Below are 10647 nucleotides of genomic sequence, written 5' to 3'. Positions count from 1 at the left end.
TTTTGATGACTACAGATGGACATTTCCGTGATTTCATGTTGTTGAATTTTGTGTATGTTTTTTTTTTTATCCAAACATATTTGATCCGTAGTTGTGGTGTACTCTGGAGGGTTCACAATTAGTGATGTTTTCTCCTCCAGCTTCCTTTCACCTTCTTTCAGGAGATGATAATGAATAACTTTCCAATATTTTCTTTTCACAAAAGAATTTACAGCCTGAACCATGAATTCATCATGTAAGATTTATGATTTGGAATTGATATGATTTTAAATGAGAATGTTACTTTTTCTCTAGTGAACATTTTGAAGAATTTGGTCATGTATTCAGCTCTATGTGAGAAGCAGTAATATGTCTTGGGAAAATTCACTTTTGTGAATTTCACTCTTTTGTTTAGAAGCTTTATGTTTGTTAAATAAAACAACAGCACATATATAAATGAATAATAATATCGCTATATGTCAAGATCTAATATTTTATTTATCTTAACAGTCAGTTCTTTCAATACTTCAAAATCTTGGTACATTTTACAGACCTGTTCCGTTTATATAGAACAATCAATATTTTATGTTAATATTGAATTTTTCCATTCGGTATACTCATCACACAAAAATCAATTTTGATTTACAAAAAGATTTTCAGGTAAAAAGAATTTTATTCTATTTAAACTACTAATTATTGTCTATTGTATGTTAATTGGGGATATATCTGCACTGCATTTATATTTGCCCTCTATAGGCCCCACAACAGCGGAGTTACTATCTTTAAGAGCATATCTGAGAAAATAGACCACATACTGTCTTCACATCCCTCGGCTAACATCCACATCTGTGGTGACTTCAACGTCCATAACGTGGAATGGCTTACCCATTCAAATAAGACAGATGATGAGGGGAGGTTTTGTCATGATTTTGCCATTGCTTATGACCTCACTCAGATTGTTCGCGAACCCACCAGTGTGCCCGATACACCCGGTCAATATGCAAGCCTCTTAGACCTTTTTCTCTCAACTTCCCCTGAGCTATGTTCATGTTCCGTTCATTCTCCTCTAGGATCCTCCGACCACTCTGTCGTATCAGTTAAGATAAAAACGAAATGTAAGAAGCCCCCAGACGTACCCCTCCACCGTACTGTATACCGATACTCTATGGCTGACTGGGATAGCTTCCGTACATTCATATCTGATTTACCTCTGCACTCCATGTTTAAAAAGGAAGTGTCCTCTATAGTATCAGATCTGACCAAATGGTTAATTGTAGGCATAGACCAATTCATACCATCCAAAAAATTCCAACAAAAACCTAACAGCCAGCCATGGTTCTCCCCAGAATGTGCTGCTGCTATCGCGCACAGAAATCACTTTTTCCATAGCTACCAACGTAATAGATGCACTGAGACTAAAGCTGCTTTCAGGACTGCCAGCAACCACTGTAAAAGAGTAATAAAAAATGCAAGAGAGCTATATGCCCAGTCTGTTAAATCCAAGGTAGCTGATCAGCGGCTTGGATCCCACCAGTTTTGGCAAATAACAAACAGGATCCTGAACAGAAGTGTGCGTTCTATCCCAACGATTATCAATGGACCAGAGATCATCTTATCAGCGTCAGACAAGGCCAAACTATTTGCAAAGAACTTTGCAGCTAATTCTACCCTATGCGACGAAGGCCATCAACTCCCCATATTTCGTCCTATAACACAGAACAAGCTAGGTAGCATACAAATATCCGTGCATGAGGTCGCTAAGCTAATCAAGAACCTAGATTCCAGTAAAGCAACTGGCCCTGATGGCATCCCAATTATAGTGTTAAAAAAGCTTCAACCAGAACTTGCTCACATACTTACAAAACTATTTAAGCGCTGCCTTAAGGAGAAGTGCTTTCCGACTCCCTGGAAGACCTCATCAGTTTGCCCTGTATTTAAGAATTCAGGTGATAAGCCATCTCCCTCTCAGTACAGACCTATAAGTCTCCTGTGTGTTATGAGTAAGTTGCTGGAATCCATATTAAATAGAGAAATAGTCAACCACCTCAGCAGGAATAACCTTCTTAGTGACACACAATATGGTTTCCGTTCTGCAAGATCTACCGCAGATGTGCTGACGGTTATATCACACAGGATTAGTGAATCTCTTGACATATCAAAGGCCTTCGACAAGGTATGGCATAAGGGTCTACTTCACAAGATTTCCAGCTACGGTATAACTGGAAATGTTTTCTCAATCATTAAATCATTTCTCTCCGATAGGCTCATAAGAGTAGTGGTAGATGGACAAAAATCGGAGGCCTGCAATATAAATGCTGGAGTCCCTCAGGGGTCAATCCTGGGCCCAAATCTCTTCCTGATCTACATCAATGACCTCCCTAAACACATACTTAAATCATTCGTTGACATCTATGCTGATGACACGACCATCTACAGCAACACATCAAAGGCTGTAAATTACAAAGTTCTCTCTGATTCTCTCTCCTCTGATCTCGAGCGCGTGGTTCAGTGGGGGAAGATGTGGCTGGTTACCTTTAATGCATCCAAAACCAATCTCCTATCCTTACATCATCAATGCTCTGATCCCCAGCTGGCATCAATTGAAATGGATGGCTCTTGTCTGGGTGAGGCCCCGTGTTTTGACGAGCTTCTGGGTTTGACCTTTACTCCTGATCTGAAATGGAACACGTACATCAAGTCTGTTGCCAAGGTCGCTGGAAAGATGGTGGTATCCTTCTACCGCTCCAGAAGATATCTCACTCTCACTGATGCAATTCTCTATCTATATAAAAGCCAAGTACGTCCAAGGATGGAATACTGTTGCCATATCTGGGCAGGAGCTGCTAAAAACAGCCTATCCTGCCTTGACAGAGTACAAAATAGACTTCGTGGCTTAGTGGGGGATGCCCTTTTCTCTACCCTGCAACCTCTCTCCCACAGAAGAGACGTTGCGAGCCTATCCTTGTTTTATCGTTATTTTCATGGCAGGTGCTCGTCTGAACTCCAATCTCTGGTCCCCTCTCGCCAATCTTTCACGAAAAACACCCGTCTAGCTGAATCCACTGTCAAAAGTTTCCCCCCACTCTTTATTTGTGCCTAAATCAAAACGCGGATTCCATGAACAAAGCTTCTTTCTTAGAACGTCATGCCTGTGGAACTCTGTTCTGTTTGCCTGCTTCCCACCGGACTACAACTTGGATGTGTTCAAGTCCAACATCAACAAATTCCTAATGAACCGCCCCCTTAAGTAAACACTTCATCAAATCTCCACACTAACGTAATGTACTTGCAATAATCCTTATCCCTGAGTGGCTTCCGGGCCTTGATAAGTGGTGATCACTGTGTAAAAAAAAAAAAAAAAAAAATCTATGAGGGTTTTAATTATGTTGTGGGTATAAAACTTACTGCCTATATTTTAAATGTATATTTATATATATAGTATTTTAATTAAAAACTATACATTGATCTGGTCATGTTTGATCAGGAATAAAAACTGATTCTTCAGCACTGTTCAGTAAGTGAAGACTTAGAGAAAGAAAAAAAAACGGCACAAAACACGAATTCAACTTAACAGGTGCTCACCTTTTTTATTTCTTCCATAACAGATATTTTAATGTTGTAAAAAGCAATCGGCTGTTATTGTTTGCTAGAAGGGGGGTTTATTTGAATGTTTATTTTATTTTACAAAGTGTCTTTATTAGGTTTTATTATTTGATTGGGCGTTTTTGTTAAAAAAATGATTTTTATACATGTTGCTAATTTACAATTACTGATATCAGTAGATTAGTTTGAGTGCATGCTGCTAAAAATCAATGTTCCTGACAATTGCTCCCTTTCAAAATATCAACTCGAACCAAGAGTTTCATTTTGGGCCATCGTTCAAATCCTAAATGTTTATCTTGATGACTAATTTGGACATTGGATATCTTAGAAAATGTGGAAAAGAAATTACAATGTGTTCAATAACTGTTTGAATGTTGTGTCATTATGTTGCTGCCTATTTTTGAGTGGTAGTATTTTAGAAAGGAGAGTAGTCTGGGTTAGTCTTTTATATCAGTGTGTTTTCTTTATATATAAAAATTTGGGTGTATAATTTTGGGTTATACTAATGTAGGAGGTGGATGGGGTGGTTCTGTGTAGTTCTTGGAAATTATCTTTTTATGTGAAATTTTCTTTTATCTGTATAATGTTATTTCATTTTGTTTTATTTTTTATGTTATTTTTCTATATTTTATCTTTTATATAATTTACATTTTATATGTATTTTTGATTTGTGGTTCATTTGAGTGTAGTAGGCTTTTCGAATTCATTGTTGGAGATGTATAGTGATATGGGGATTCTATTTGTTGTACTAGTTGTATAGAGATAGATTTGCAGAGTAAGTATATAAATTATTTATATAGTGATGTTTGTAGGTGGGTATGGACTGACATTTTCCATACCTCAGTGTTTAGTGATGAAAGTGTGAAGTTTTTTTGTTTTTTTTTACACATAGGAGGCGCCACTTATCAAGGCCTGGAGGCCACTCGAGGATAGGGGTCAATCAATGCACAGTAGTCAATAGGATAATATCACAGCAATCGTTAGTAGTAGAAATTTGGCAAATTGGACCACTTAAGGGGATAGCCCATCAATAACTTGTCCACGCTGGACCCGAAGAGAACCAAATTGCAGTCAGCTGGAAAGCAGGCAAACAGAAGAGAGCTCCACAGGCATACATTTCCAATAAAGAAGCCCTGTTCATGGAATCCACCCCTAGACATAGGCACAGACAAAGAGTAGGGGAAACCACCGACAGCGGTTGCAGCTAGACATGTGTTCTTTGAGAAAGCCTGACGAGGGGGACTATGGATTGGAGCTCAGACGAGCACCTGCCATGAAAACAACGATAAAGAAAAGACAGACTCGTAACACCTCTTCTGTGGAAAAGAGGTTGCAGGGAAGAGAAAAAGGCATCCCCCACTAGGCTACGAAGTCTATTTTTAATTCTATCAAGGCAGGAGAAGGCTTTTCCAGCAGCTCCCACCCAGATGCAGCAACAGCATTCCATCATTGGATGCATCCGGCCTCCACATAGCTAGAGAATTGCAGCAGCAGTGAGACATCCACCAGAGCGGCAGAAGGATCCCATCATCTCCTCAGCGACTCTGGCAATGGATCCAATGCATGTATTCCACTTCAGATCAGGAGTAAGGATTAAGCCCAGAAGCTTGCCAAAACATGGAGCCCTGCCAAGATTTGAGCTACTCATCTCAACTGATGCCAGACAGGGACCAGAGCGCTGATGATGTAAAGATAGAAGCCTGGTCTCAGATGCATCAAAATTACCCCCCCCCTACACTGCACCACACGCCCAAAACTGAAGAAAAGATCATCAGAGAGAACCCGGTCATTTATGGCCCCCGATGTGCTGCCACAGATGGTAGCGTCATCAGCACAAATGATCTTAGAATGCTATTTGGAAGATTGTTGATGTAGATCAGGAAGAGAGCCGAGTCCAGGCCGGACCCCTGAGGGACTTCAGCACTAATACCATGAGCTTCTGATCTCTGCTCATCAACCACCACTCCTACAAACCCATCATAGAGAAACAATTGAGGTGGAAAATGTAATGATTTTTTTTTTTTGTGTTATGTATTCCTATTTTTCAACCATTTATCCAGGAGAAGTTTATTCTTTTGGGGCACATTTTAAAAACCTCTAATTTGACAATGAAATAGTTTATAGATTGTTGTGATAACTCATAGCATTCTGAGTTTCATTGTGGTGCGTTGTGGGTACCTCATGTATATGGGGTTGTAGGGTTTATTTGATTGTGTAGAGTGTGTTTTTGAAGTTTTGATAGGGAGGTAATTCCAAATTTATCTAAAGATGTTATTATGAGTTTAGAATCTCTGTTTGAAGGTTATTTGCATCATTTCGATATAAATTTCATTTTTTGTGGTGTTTATGCTTGAATTAATTTTGATTTCATAACAATGGATTTAATAGTTTTAATCTGTTCTGTAGTTTAGATTTGCAGGATGGATAGAAGTTGTGGTCTTTGAAGTTATCAAGAACCTATGGAGCATAGCAGGAGTAAGTAGTTTTAATCATGTTTCTGTTATAAAGAATATGGCGCTTTATTGGATTGTGAGAAGTGCTTTTCAAGCAAGTGGATGAGGTATTTACCTATGTTAAATTTTATGCTGAGGAAAAAGTGGTGATGAACCAGATGTTACTTTTCCTATGTGGTTTGGTGAGTTGAGTGTATATGATTTTTTTTAAAACCAAATTCACAGAAAGCCTTGTTGTAATATTCACAGAAGTGGTGAAAAGGTTGGGGATTCTCTAACATATTAGGTATAAGGTTTTTAAAGACTAAGTTTTGTAGGATTGGGTGTTGATGTATTTGAGTTGTCCTATCGATGTGTGGAAGAAGTCTACATTGGTGAGATTAGTGCGATGGTAATATTACGATTAAGGAATGCTATCAGCCGTTTTCTGAACCTATCCATTGAATGTTCACTTCAGTTGCGAAAGGTATAGGCCATCGTCTATGTGATTTCCTTTTTAATGTGATCCCCAGTGAGTCTGATGCTCTTTCACATACAATACTTCTCTGCCATTTGATCTGCGTTTGATTCTTCTCTCATTCTCCTCTTTATGATCTCTACAGCTTTTAAAGAAATGCCCTTAATGGTATCTTTGAGATTGGGGTAAAAATAGTAAAATCAAGTAAATAGGGAACTTGTTCCAATGCAGGAACTACAAGATTCTTGGGTGTTGTAATCAGGTGCATTGTCATGGTGAAGAAAAAATGGTTTACAGATAAGCATGTGATAAAATGAAATGGTTTCAAAAAGTAAAAACACCACATTGCTTTTCATCTTTTTTATTTCATTTCTGTAATAATTGTGCTCGTCTCTTTGTTCATACATATGCCAACTTGGAAGTCATAAAAAATTATCACAGTGAGTGGATGAAAGGTACTAACAATAACTAGACAGAAGGCATGGATGAAGAGAGAGAATGGTAAATTAGGATGAGATTCAGCTAAAAAAATATAATACAGTTTTATTCATTAAAAATGAGATTAGAAACAAATGGTCTGAAATGGTATTTTGAATTAAAATGTTATTAAATTATACAAATTATTGAAGCAAAACTGTATTTGATCAATTGAATTAAAATTTTATCCAAAAAATAAAAACACAAATGTGAAAAAATAATAAGCACAAAAAGAAAATAAGAAGAATCAGTTTTCGATAAAATGTTTTCAAGATTTTCAATGATTATAATATTGTCTAATTTACACGGGTCAGTTAAGACTTGTACAAATTTAAAGAAATGATTCAGCATTTTTTAAATAATTTCTTGTATGCTTTGACTTTTTTTTCAGGCTATAGATATATTAATAGATTTTTTTGATTTTTTTACAATAAATATTTCATAGTTTGAATGTAAATAAATGTTATTGTCACATAAAAATATTGCTTATTATTTCAATGATTGATTTTTTACAAAAAGAATTTAATATTTTTCTGTCTTTTTTATGGAATGGATACTTTATTATTATATTAGATTGCCACTTACAAGAAACAATCGGCCGATTGTTGTTTGGTTTATACGAAGGGCATACAATAAGTAATGCCCCTGACCCATTTTCCATAGCAGTAGAGCAACGAAACTTGGCACAGTTATTAGTCTTTCTCTACATAGGAACCACCCAGAGTTATGCATTTCTCCCATCGTTTGATGCAGCTTTGGAGACCGTTTTTGTAGAACACCCCAGGTTGGTCCTCCAACCCCGACATGACTTCAGAAATCAAGGCTGCATCATCTGGGAAACGCTTTCCTTTCAAAAACAACTTCATGGCTGGGAAGAGGTGAAAGTCAGAGAGCACAAGGTCAGGAGAGTGGGGAGGATTGGGGAGGATTTCATAACCACACGCCCGTGCTTCTGATCTGGCGACATGCAAGTTGTGGACCGGAGCGTTGTCCTGCAGGAGGAGGATACCTTTGCTGATTTTGTCCCGCCTCTTGATTTTGATAGCTTCCCTTAATTTCCTCAAAAGTGAAGTAATTGTGGTACCCTTTGCCAGGAAATCTGTTATCACTACTTCGTCCTAGTCCCAGAAGACTGTGAGTATGACCTTGCCAGCGGAGGGCTGCATCCTTGCCTTCTTTGGAGGTGGTATGTTCAAGTGCTTCCACTGCATTGACTGGGCTTTGGTCTCTGGATCATAGTGATGGACCCAGGTTTCATCCTGTGTAATCAGTCTTGTGAAAAACTTTGACTCATCTTGGCACATCTCCAAATTCATCCTCGAACACTTAACGCGTTCTCGCTTCTGGAATGGTGTGAGCAACCTGGGAATCCATCTGGTAGACACCTTATGCATATGCAAATGGTCATGAATGATAATTTCCACAGACCCTGTACTAATCCTGACATCTTGGACTATTTGGCGAATAGTAATGCACCGGTCTTCCAAAATGGCAGCCTCAACTTGATGGACAGATGCCTCATCAATGGCAGAAGGGAGGGGGCGGTCTGGGAGCTGTTTCCACAGACTTCCGGCCATGTTGAATTCACGATGCCAGCATTTTACAAGGTCATATGATGGGGCATTATCACCATAAGTTTCTTTCATTTAATCAAAAGTCTCCTGTGGTGTGCGTCCTTTCAAATACAAAAACCGGATCACTGCTCGGCATTCAACAGGTTCCATTTCACACCTGACTCGGTTCAAACACCTGTAAAACAGAAACCACAATTAGTTCAGAGCTGTAATTTGCCACATAACCTGTAGAGATATAAATCATTGCACATGCAAAATTTCAGCTAGATCAGACAACTGGAAGTGGGTCAGGGGTATTACTTATTGCATGCCCCTCGTAATCAATCTTTAATGCAGTTTTGTCTTTAATGTCTTGGATTTTGAAAATTTTCCGTATTTTTTTATTTTGACATTTTTATGTTTTATAGACTGAAGATAATATTTTGAAGGAAACTGAGATTGTTGACAATAAGAAAATAAAAATAGCAGAACAAAGTAAGTAAATTTTCATTCATTAAAAAAGGGGTAAATCCTTAGGTTTAACTACTTTACTAGTTGGAAGAATGAATAATGACACCATCGAGATCTTGGAAAATAATGTTGTTTTTTTTTTAAATAATGAATGCCTTTAATATTGCTGCTTGCTCTAGAAGTGTATTAGCAAGAAAGGTTTGAAAAGCTAGATTTCGCACCCAATTACATGTTTTAATGGAAAGGTTGTCTAAACAATAAAACAGCAATGATTAAAGAATCAACTGAATAAGTTTACAATGAAATTTTTGTGTTCTACCTGATGAATTATTAAAAATTTCATACTAGACTTTTTTTAAGTTAAAAATGGGTAAAAAGTTATAGCCTGTCGACTAAAAATATGTGCTTTATGCCAAACTTTTTTGTTAAATAGGGCCCTGGAAAAGAAAATACAAGTGTTAAATATGTGTGGGTGTGGGTGTTTGTAGATATATAAAGAGATTTGGGATTGTTAAATTTGTGCTCATTTTTGCATTAAATACTAATCCTTATTAATTAATCCTAACTGTGCATTAAATGGATACCATAATACTTAGTTCACTGCACCTCCTAGTAAAGATTCATATAAAATTTAAGCCAAATCGGACCAGTAGTTTCTAAAAAGTAAATGTTGTATCGTGGTGACTAATCCCTATTAATCCTAAAATATGCATCGAATGGATACCATAATACTTAGTTCACTACATCTGATAACAAAGGTCCATACAAAATTTTAGCCAGATTGACTCAGTAGTTTCTGAGAAAAAGTAGAATGAACAGACAGACTAATAGAAATATAATATAGATAATTATACATGCTGTGAGATTGTAAGTAATTTATCTATGTATGACAAATGATAAAATAAATCTGATAGAATGAGATAATTTGAAAAAGGAAAGATCTAAAACTCAATAATACTTGTCAATATAACAGGTCTTCTTGTTTTATTATACCGGTTTTGACATTTCACTCTTTATAAAAACCTCATAACGATTGAACAAAAGGTTTATGTGTTGAGTTTTAGATGTGTTTGATTCCATTTTACCCTATGTATGTGCATTTTTATGGGAGTTTGAATTTCTATTATGAAAAGTTGAAATTAGTTTCTCGATTAAAATGAAAGATGAATGAATTGCTATCATCCATCTTTCTCTTCAGACTGACTTTTAATCATAACGATTATGAGAAAGCTTGTCTCAGTATATAATTTACAATACAATTGATAGTGATTATTATGCTAATCAGTAGAAAAGCAAATGATGTTTTGTTTTATAAAAACGATACTAGTATGATTTCCCTTCACATGAAGAGATTTAAGATTAACATGCATGGAATTTTTTGGTTTTGATTTGGAGTATTAGTAGGTGCAGCAAAATACAGAAGATATTGGCAAATATATACACACAATGACTGTATACAAATATCTATATGAAAATACAGATATCAAATATATTTTCGTCTCTCTTTTAATCTAACAATCCCAAATCTCTTTACACACACACACACACACACACACACACACACACACACACACACACACACACACAACACTTGTATTTTCTTTTCCAGGGCTCTGGAAAACAGTTGGTATCCCTGCTAGCAAATATATATATA

At 36.8% G+C, this 10647-nt stretch overlaps 1 protein-coding gene across 1 annotated transcript in view; it reads left to right on the top strand.

Annotated features, from left to right (window-relative positions):
* LOC145288248 (uncharacterized) overlaps positions 1-10647 on the top strand; it is a 600777-nt gene that overhangs the window by 535893 nt on the left and 54237 nt on the right. The window contains exon 8 of the mRNA XM_080136286.1: positions 8951-9017. The gene's annotated coding sequence lies outside the window, so the exon portion shown is untranslated. The remainder of the gene's footprint in view (positions 1-8950; positions 9018-10647) is intronic.

Source organism: Euprymna scolopes, chromosome 11 (genome assembly GCF_053919585.1).
Source record: "Euprymna scolopes isolate OS-2025 chromosome 11, ASM5391958v1, whole genome shotgun sequence".
Lineage (NCBI taxonomy): Eukaryota > Metazoa > Mollusca > Cephalopoda > Sepiida > Sepiolidae > Euprymna > Euprymna scolopes.
The sequence above is the reverse complement of the archived record's forward strand: the minus strand, read 5'-3'. Positions and strand labels throughout refer to the sequence as shown.